General features: G+C 52.6%; 1 protein-coding gene across 1 annotated transcript in view; it reads left to right on the top strand.

Moving 5' to 3' along the window:
* The first annotated feature begins 267 nt into the window (after positions 1-267).
* The window catches only part of NT5C2 (5'-nucleotidase, cytosolic II), a 109,032-nt gene continuing 100,360 nt past the window's right edge, over positions 268-8,939 (top strand). The window contains exon 1 of the mRNA XM_040437990.1: positions 268-371. The gene's annotated coding sequence lies outside the window, so the exon portion shown is untranslated. The remainder of the gene's footprint in view (positions 372-8,939) is intronic.

The following is an 8,939-nucleotide window of genomic DNA, read 5'->3' as shown; positions in this document are numbered from 1 at the left end:
ACCCTCTGAAATGGATGGAGCGTCTGGTGGTCGGAAAAGTGTCATTGATGCGTTATTGTATTGATGTGGTCGCGTTTCCCTGCCGGTACCGCACCGCTATCTGACTTTATTTGGTGCGTGTTGTTTTTTGAACTCGCCGCCTGCGGTTTTCCCTCCAGTCCGGGTCGCTTCTAGTTGTAGTCCAGCGCCGCTGCGGGGGCGGTTCTGGGGCTCGGGGCACTGACGTATCCCGGTGACGTGCCTATAGAAAGCGTCTGCTCTCTGCGCAGTCTTCAGAGTTGGAACTTTGCCTCCGGTCCCTGAGTACAGGGCTCTACGCGTGCGCACTGCGTTTCTGGTTTCAGTTAGCTGTCTGTGGACAGGAAAAGAAGGTGAGTGACGGGGAGCGGGGCAGTGCGGGGACGGTGCTCGGGGGCCCGCGGGTATAGTGGGCTCTCATAGGGTCTGTGGCCGTCATTACTGCGGGGGCGACGTGTTGTAGAGGCCGGGCAGGATACATCAGGACTGAGTGCAGCTGCACAGCAGATACCGGACTGCAGGCTCTTATACAATGGATGGGAGCTGCAGAGATGTGTGCAGAGCACTGTACATGCCGTACATACACGGCTGCATCTGTCATTGGACCAGCTACATGCGTCACACATGATCATACGTGATGTGCCAGAGCGGGAAACTGTCAGCGAGCAGGGATGGAGCTGGAAACTGTCAGTGAGCAGGGATGGAGCTGGAAACTGTCAGTGAGCAGGGATGGAGCTGGAAGCTGTCAGTGAGCAGGGATGGAGCTGGAAGCTGTCAGTGAGCAGGGATGGAGCTGGAAGCTGTCAGTGAGCAGGGATGGAGCTGGAAACTGTCAGTGAGCAGGGATGGAGCTGGAAACTGTCAGTGAGCAGGGATGGAGCTGGAAGCTGTCAGTGAGCAGGGATGGAGCTGGAAGCTGTCAGTGAGCAGGGATGGAGCTGGAAGCTGTCAGGGAGCAGGGATGGAGCTGGAAACTGTCAGTGAGCAGGGATGGAGCTGGAAACTGTCAGGGAGCAGGGATGGAGCTGGAAACTGTCAGTGAGCAGGGATGGAGCTGGAAGCTGTCAGTGAGCAGGGATGGAGCTTGAAGCTGTCAGTGAGCAGGGATGGAGCTGGAAGCTGTCAGTGAGCAGGGATGGAGCTGGAAGCTGTCAGTGAGCAGGGATATAGCTGGAAGCTGTCAGTGAGCAGGGATGGAGCTGGAAGCTGTCAGTGAGCAGGGATGGAGCTGGAAGCTGTCAGTGAGCAGGGATGGAGCTGGAAGCTGTCAGTGAGCAGGGATGGAGCTGGAAGCTGTCAGTGAGCAGGGATGGAGCTGGAAGCTGTCAGTGAGCAGGGATGGAGCTGGAAGCTGTCAGTGAGCAGGGATGGAGCTGGAAGCTGTCAGTGAGCAGGGATGGAGCTGGAAACTGTCAGTGAGCAGGGATGGAGCTGGAAGCTGTCAGGGAGCAGGGATGGAGCTGGAAGCTGTCAGGGAGCAGGGATGGAGCTGGAAGCTGTCAGTGAGCAGGGATGGAGCTGGAAGCTGTCAGGGAGCAGGGATGGAGCTGGAAACTGTCAGTGAGCAGGGATGGAGCTGGAAACTGTCAGGGAGCAGGGATGGAGCTGGAAACTGTCAGTGAGCAGGGATGGAGCTGGAAGCTGTCAGTGAGCAGGGATGGAGCTTGAAGCTGTCAGTGAGCAGGGATGGAGCTTGAAGCTGTTAGTGAGCAGGGATGGAGCTGGAAGCTGTCAGTGAGCAGGGATGGAGCTGGAAGCTGTCAGTGAGCAGGGATGGAGCTGGAAGCTGTCAGTGAGCAGGGATGGAGCTGGAAGCTGTCAGTGAGCAGGGATGGAGCTGGAAGCTGTCAGTGAGCAGGGATGGAGCTGGAAGCTGTCAGTGAGCAGGGATGGAGCTGGAAGCTGTCAGTGAGCAGGGATGGAGCTGGAAGCTGTCAGTGAGCAGGGATGGAGCTGGAAGCTGTCAGTGAGCAGGGATGGAGCTGGAAGCTGTCAGTGAGCATGCTGGTGAGAGTGCAAAGTAATAGTAAGTTCTCCAAGTATACAGGAAGATTTACGCCGCTGGCACCAGAATACAGGGGGACGTACGCCGCTCTAACCAGTATACAGGGGGACGTACGCCGCTCTAACCAGTATACAGGGGGACGTACGCCGCTCTAACCAGTATACAGGGGGACGTACGCCGCTCTAACCAGTATACAGGGGGACGTACGCCGCTCTAACCAGTATACAGGGGGACGTACGCCGCTCTAACCAGTATACAGGAAGATTTACGCCGCTGGCACCAGAATACAGGGGGACGTACGCCGCTCTAACCAGTATACAGGAAGACGTACGCCGCTCTAACCAGTATACAGGGGGACGTACGCCGCTCTAACCAGTATACAGGGGGACGTACGCCGCTCTAACCAGTATACAGGGGGACGTACGCCGCTCTAACCAGTATACAGGGGGACGTACGCCGCTCTAACCAGTATACAGGGGGGCGTACGCCGCTCTAACCAGTATACAGGGGGGCGTACGCCGCTCTAACCAGTATACAGGGGGGCGTACGCCGCTCTAACCAGTATACAGGGGGGCGTACGCCGCTCTAACCAGTATACAGGGGGGCGTACGCCGCTCTAACCAGTATACAGGGGGGCGTACGCCGCTCTAACCAGTATACAGGGGGGCGTACGCCGCTCTAACCAGTATACAGGGGGGCGTACGCCGCTCTAACCAGTATACAGGGGGGCGTACGCCGCTCTAACCAGTATACAGGGGGGCGTACGCCGCTCTAACCAGTATACAGGGGGGCGTACGCCGCTCTAACCAGTATACAGGGGGGCGTACGCCGCTCTAACCAGTATACAGGGGGGCGTACGCCGCTCTAACCAGTATACAGGGGGGCGTACGCCGCTCTAACCAGTATACAGGGGGGCGTACGCCGCTCTAACCAGTATACAGGGGGACGTACGCCGCTCTAACCAGTATACAGGGGGACGTACGCCGCTCTAACCAGTATACAGGGGGACGTACGCCGCTGGCACCCATTTGCCGAGAAATAAATAGTTGCAGAGCACTAACCAAATCGGCACTGAAACGTGGGCACCTCCTGGCATGTACCTTGGTACTCTCCGGTTTACAAATACTGAGCCCCAGGAGTAGGTAAGGATGGTCACCAGGGCAAGTACTCGCAAAGCTGGTAACAGTGCACACACACTTGTGTCTTGGCCCTGGTATATACATGTATGTGATGTAGGATGCGGCCGGTTACTTATAGGCCTCCTGCACACGACCGTTGTGTGCACCCGTGGCCGTTGTGCCGTTTTCCGTTTTTTTTTTCGCGGACCCATTGACTTTCAATGGGTCCGTGGAAAAATCGGAAAATGCACCGTTTTGCAGCCGCATCCGTGATCCGTGTTTCCTGGCCGTGAAAAAAATACCTGTCCTATTTTTTTCACGGCCAACGGTTCACGGACCCATTCAAGTCAATGGGTCCGTGAAAGAACACGGATGCACACAAGATTGGCATCCGTGTCCGTGATCCGTGGCCGTAGGTTAGTTTTTATACAGACGGATCCGAAGATCCGTCTGCATAAAAGCTTTTTCATAGCTGAGTTTTCACTTCGTGAAAACTCAGAACCGACAGTATATTCTAACACAGAGGCGTTCCCATGGTGATGGGGACGCTTCAGGTTAGAATATACTAAAAGAACTGTGTACATGACTGCTCCCTGCTGCCTGGCAGGTGCTGCCAGGCAGCAGGGGGCAGCCCTCCCCCCCCCCCCCTGTAGTTAACACATTGGTGGCCAGTGCGGCCGGCCCCCCCCCTCCCTCCCCTGTAGTTAACTCATTGGTGGCCAGTGGACCCCCCTCCCTCCCCTGTAGTTAACTCGTTGGTGGCCAGTGGGCCTTCTCCCCTCCCTCCCCCTCCTAATTAAAATCTCCCCCCTATCATTGGTAGCAGCGGAGTGTACCGATCAGAGTCCCAGTTTAATCGCTGGGGCTCCGATCGGTAACCATGGCAACCAGGACGCTACTGCAGTCCCGGTTGCCATGGTTACTTAGCAATTTGTAGAACCATTATACTTACCTGTGAGCTGCGATGTCTGCGTCCGGCCGGGAGCTCCTCCTACTGGTAAGTGACAGGTCATGTCACTTACCAGTAGGAGGAGCTCCCGGCCGGACGTCACTTACCAGTAGGAGGAGCTCCCGGCCACCAACGAGTTAACTACAGGGGAGGGAGGGGGGCCGGCCGCACTGGCCACCAATGAGTTAACTACAGGGGAGGGAGGGGGGCCCACTGGCCACCAACGAGTTAACTACAGGGGAGGGAGGGGGGCCGGCCGCACTGGCCACCAATGAGTTAACTACAGGGGAGGGAGGGGGGGGGGCGGCCGCACTGGCCACCAATGTGTTAACTACAGGGGGGGGGGGGCTGCCCCCTGCTGCCTGGCAGCACCTGCCAGGCAGCAGGGGGAAGTCATGTACACAGTTCTTTTAGTATATTCTAACCTGAAGCGTCCCCATCACCATGGGAACGCCTCTGTGTTAGAATATACTGTCGGATTTGAGTTTCACGATGTAACTCAAATCCGACGGTATATTCTAACATAGAGGCGTTCCCATGGTGATGGGGACGCTTCAAGTTAAAATATACCATCGGATTGGAGAAAACTCCGATCCGATGGTATATTAACTCCTGACTTTACATTGAAAGTCAATGGGGACGGATCCGTTTGAAATTGCACCATATTGTGTCAACGTCAAACGGATCCGTCCCCATTGACTTGCATTGTAATTCAGGACGGATCCGTTTGGCTCCGCACGGCCAGGCGGACACCAAAACGACTTTTTTTTCATGTCCGTGGATCCTCCAAAAATCAAGGAAGACCCACGGACGAAAAAAACGGTCACGGATCACGGCAAAACGGAACCCGTTTTTGCGGACCGCAAAAAAATACGGTCGTGTGCAGGAGGCCATAGATGTGTATGAGGCGGTGACGTGTATATACACGTGTATGAGGCAGGACGCAGGCAGTGACATATACACGTGTATGAGGCAGGACGCAGGCGGTGACGTATACACGTGTATGAGGCGGGACGCGGCCGGTGACGTATACATGTGTATGAGGCGGTGACGTATACACGTGTATGAGGCGGGACGCGGCCGGTGACGTATACACGTGTATGAGGCGGGACGCGGCCGGTGACGTATACATGTGTATGAGGCGGGACGCGGCCGGTGACGTATACATGTGTATGAGGCGGGATGGGCAGGTGACGTATACACGTGTATGCGGCGGGACGCGGTGATGTATACACGTGTATGAGGCCGGACGCGGTGACGTGCTCACCGAGCGGCATACAGATTAAACAAGTGTTGTTCCCACTGAGGCTTGTACCTTGAGGCTTATAATTTTAGAGGGAGATGCCCTTTAAATAAACACAGCGAACAAACGTAACCCATGTGTGACGCCTGCTACATGTTATATACAGATGCAAAATCATGGACGCTGCGCTGGAAAACATACTGCTTACCCTTTGGTACTTAGCTTTATTTGGGGGGGGGGGGGGGAGTTGAGTGACAGCCAATATGGCTGCCATTATAGCTTGACGAGGAGAGGACGGGCTTGCTGTTCATATAGCTGAGAACTCTGGGTAATACCGCAGCTTGGGCTGTTTCCCAGCTTTCTCAGAGACCTTAAAGGGGATGTTTCGGTTATATCAGGTTATCTGGTCCAACTGCTGGGATCCCCGCCAATCACTAAAAGGTGGACCCCGCGCCCTGCGGAGCCCCCAACATGGATGGAGTGGAAGGTCAAGCCTGCATGAATGGAGTGGCGTTGTGCAAGCTTGACTTGCCACTTCTGTAATTTACGGGGGGTCACAGGGCCCCTGTACTTGTGATCAGTGGGGGTCTCGGCCGTCTGACCGATCTAATAGTTGTTCCCTTATCCTGTGGATAGAGAATAACTTGATATAATCAGAATACCCCTTTTAGTGACAGACAAATATGTTTTTAGTAGCGACAGCAATTCATAATTTGGTGAGTAGATTTCTGGTTACACATGGAATATGATGGCGAACGCTAATTTTTGCGTAAGCATAAAATTCAGATCAACGTCCAGCGCACAATTTCCTGCTTGTCGTTCGCTCTCCATATGCTATTACCCCTGGAGATAATTGCCCTAATTCAAATGATTATACAAAATTTCACACAATGGTCTCACCATCTAATATACCTTTTTTAGGGTCCATTCAGACAAACGTAAGTGTTTTGCGGTCAACAAATTGCGGATTCGCAAAACACGAATACCGGCCGTGTGCATTACGCGCATGGCCAGCCTTATGTGGAAATGCCTACTATTGTCCGCAATCGTAGACAAGAATAGGACATGCTCTATTTTTTTGCGGGGCCACAGAAGAGAGGAACAGGACAGCACACTGTATGCTGCTTCTGAATGCGATGCAGATCCAGAAATACGTTCGTATGAATGGGCCCTTTATTAAAGGGGTAATACCATGAATTTACAACAATATACACTGCTCAAAAAAATAAAGGGAACACTTAAACAACACAATGTAACTCCAAGTCAATCACACTTCTGTGAAATCAAACTGTCCACTTAGGAAGCAACACTGAGTGACAATCAATTTCACATGCTGTTGTGCAAATGGGATAGACAACAAGTGGAAATTATAGGCAATTAGCAAGACACCCCCAATAAAGGAGTGGTTCTGCAGGTGGTGACCACAGACCACTTCTCAGTTCCTATGCTTCCTGGCTGATGTTTTGGTCACTTTTGAATGCTGGCGGTGCTTTCACTCTAGTGGTAGCATGAGACGAAGTCTACAACCCACACAAGTGGCTCAGGTAGTGCAGCTTATCCAGGATGGCACATCAATGCGAGCTGTGGCAAGAAGGTTTGCTGTGTCTGTCAGCGTAGTGTCCAGAGCATGGAGGCACTACCAGGAGACAGGCCAGTACATCAGGAGACGTGGAGGAGGCCGTAGGAGGGCAACAACCCAGCAGCAGGACCGCTACCTCCGCCTTTGTGCAAGGAGGAACAGGAGGAGCACTGCCAGAGCCCTGCAAAATGACCTCCAGCAGGCCACAAATGTTCATGTGTCTGCTCAAACGGTCAGAAACAGACTCCATGAGGGTGATATGAGGGCCCGACGTCCACAGGTGGGGGTTGTGCTTACAGCCCAACACCGTGCAGGACGTTTGGCATTTGCAGAGAACACCAAGATTGGCAAATTCGCCACTGGCGCCCTGTGCTCTTCACAGATAAAAGCAGGTTCACACTGAGCACATGTGACAGACGTGGCAGAGTCTTGAGAAGCCGTGGAGAACGTTCTGCTGCCTGCAACAACCTCCAGCATGACCGGTTTGGCATTGGTAATGGTGTGGGGTGGCATTTCTTTGGAGGGCCGCACAGCCCTCCATGTGCTCGCCAGAGGTAGCCTGACTGCCATTAGGTACCGAGATGAGATCCTCAGACCCCTTGTGAGACCATATGCTGGTGCGGTTGGCCCTGGGTTCCTCCTAATGCAAGACAATGCTAGACCTCATGTGGCTGGAGTGTGTCAGCAGTTCCTGCAAGATGAAGGCATTGATGCTATGGACTGGCCCGTCCGTTCCCCAGACCTGAATCCAATTGAGCACATCTGGGACATCATGTCTCGCTCTATCCACCAACGTCACGTTGCACCACAGACTGTCCAGGAGTTGGCAGATGACCGTCCTCCACGGGAGACCGTCTGCCACCGCATCAGGAGCATGCACAGGCGTTGTAGGGAGGTCATACAGGCACGTGGAGGCCACACACACTACTGAGCCTCATTTTGACTTGTTTTAAGGACATTACATCAAAGTTGGATCAGCCTGTAGTGTGTTTTTCCACTTTAATTTTGAGTGTGACTCCAAATCCAGACCTCCATGGGTTGAAAAATTTGATTTCCATTTTAAATTTTTGTGTGATTTTGTTGTCAGCACATTCAACTATGTAAAGAACAAAGTATTTCAGAAGAATATTTAATTAATTCAGATCTAGGATGTGTTATTTTTGTGTTCCCTTTATTTTTTTGAGCAGTGTATATATATTTTTTTAACTCACAGGAGGATCTTCCCTTTCTGTGGGTGGGCAATGAGCTATTAAGCACCTTCTTCTCCCAGGATGCACCAAAGTTAGCTTGAATAACCCCTTACATAGGGCGCCATAGATTCCTATGGTATGTAATGTCACCACAATTTCCTTCTCCCTGGTCTAGAGATATACTGTATTTTTCGGACTATAAGACACACCTAGGTTTTAGAGGAGGAAAAAAAAAATATATTTTTCATCAGAACTAAGATCAGACCCCCATTCTTCATCAGAGCCTCCATCAGACCCCTATCAGACCTCAGATCAGACCCCCATCTCACATCAGACCAACCCATCAGACCTCAGATCAGACCAACCCATCAGACCTCAGATCAGACATTAAGAAATGTAAAACTGCCACTCACGGCTTCCTGGTCTTCTTCTCGCCCGCGCTGCACTGTGACTTGACGCCGCACCATGTCAGATCATAGTGTGCACCACGTCCTGGCGCTGTACGCCGACAGGACGCAGTGCAGAGTGGGGCCCGGAAGAGGACCAGGGAACGTGTAGAGGGCTTCCCTCTACTGGTAATAAACTGCTATCATAGTGGAAGCGGTCATTAGTATTTGGACTATAAGACGCATTGCTACTTTTTTTTCTCACTTTGGGAAGGGGGGGAGTGCGTCTTATAGTCAGAAAAAAACAGTAACTAAATATTTTTAAGAATTTAGAAGTATGGATGGATGGATGAATGAATGAAAGGTGTCTGGGCCACTTCACTATAAGATCACATAGCTAGCACTGAGAGCAGGGAAGCTACTGAGCATGTGAGTCCACTACTGAATAAAG

This window comes from Bufo bufo, chromosome 6, assembly GCF_905171765.1.
Source record: "Bufo bufo chromosome 6, aBufBuf1.1, whole genome shotgun sequence".
Lineage (NCBI taxonomy): Eukaryota > Metazoa > Chordata > Amphibia > Anura > Bufonidae > Bufo > Bufo bufo.
This window is presented reverse-complemented; position numbering and strand designations above follow the sequence as displayed.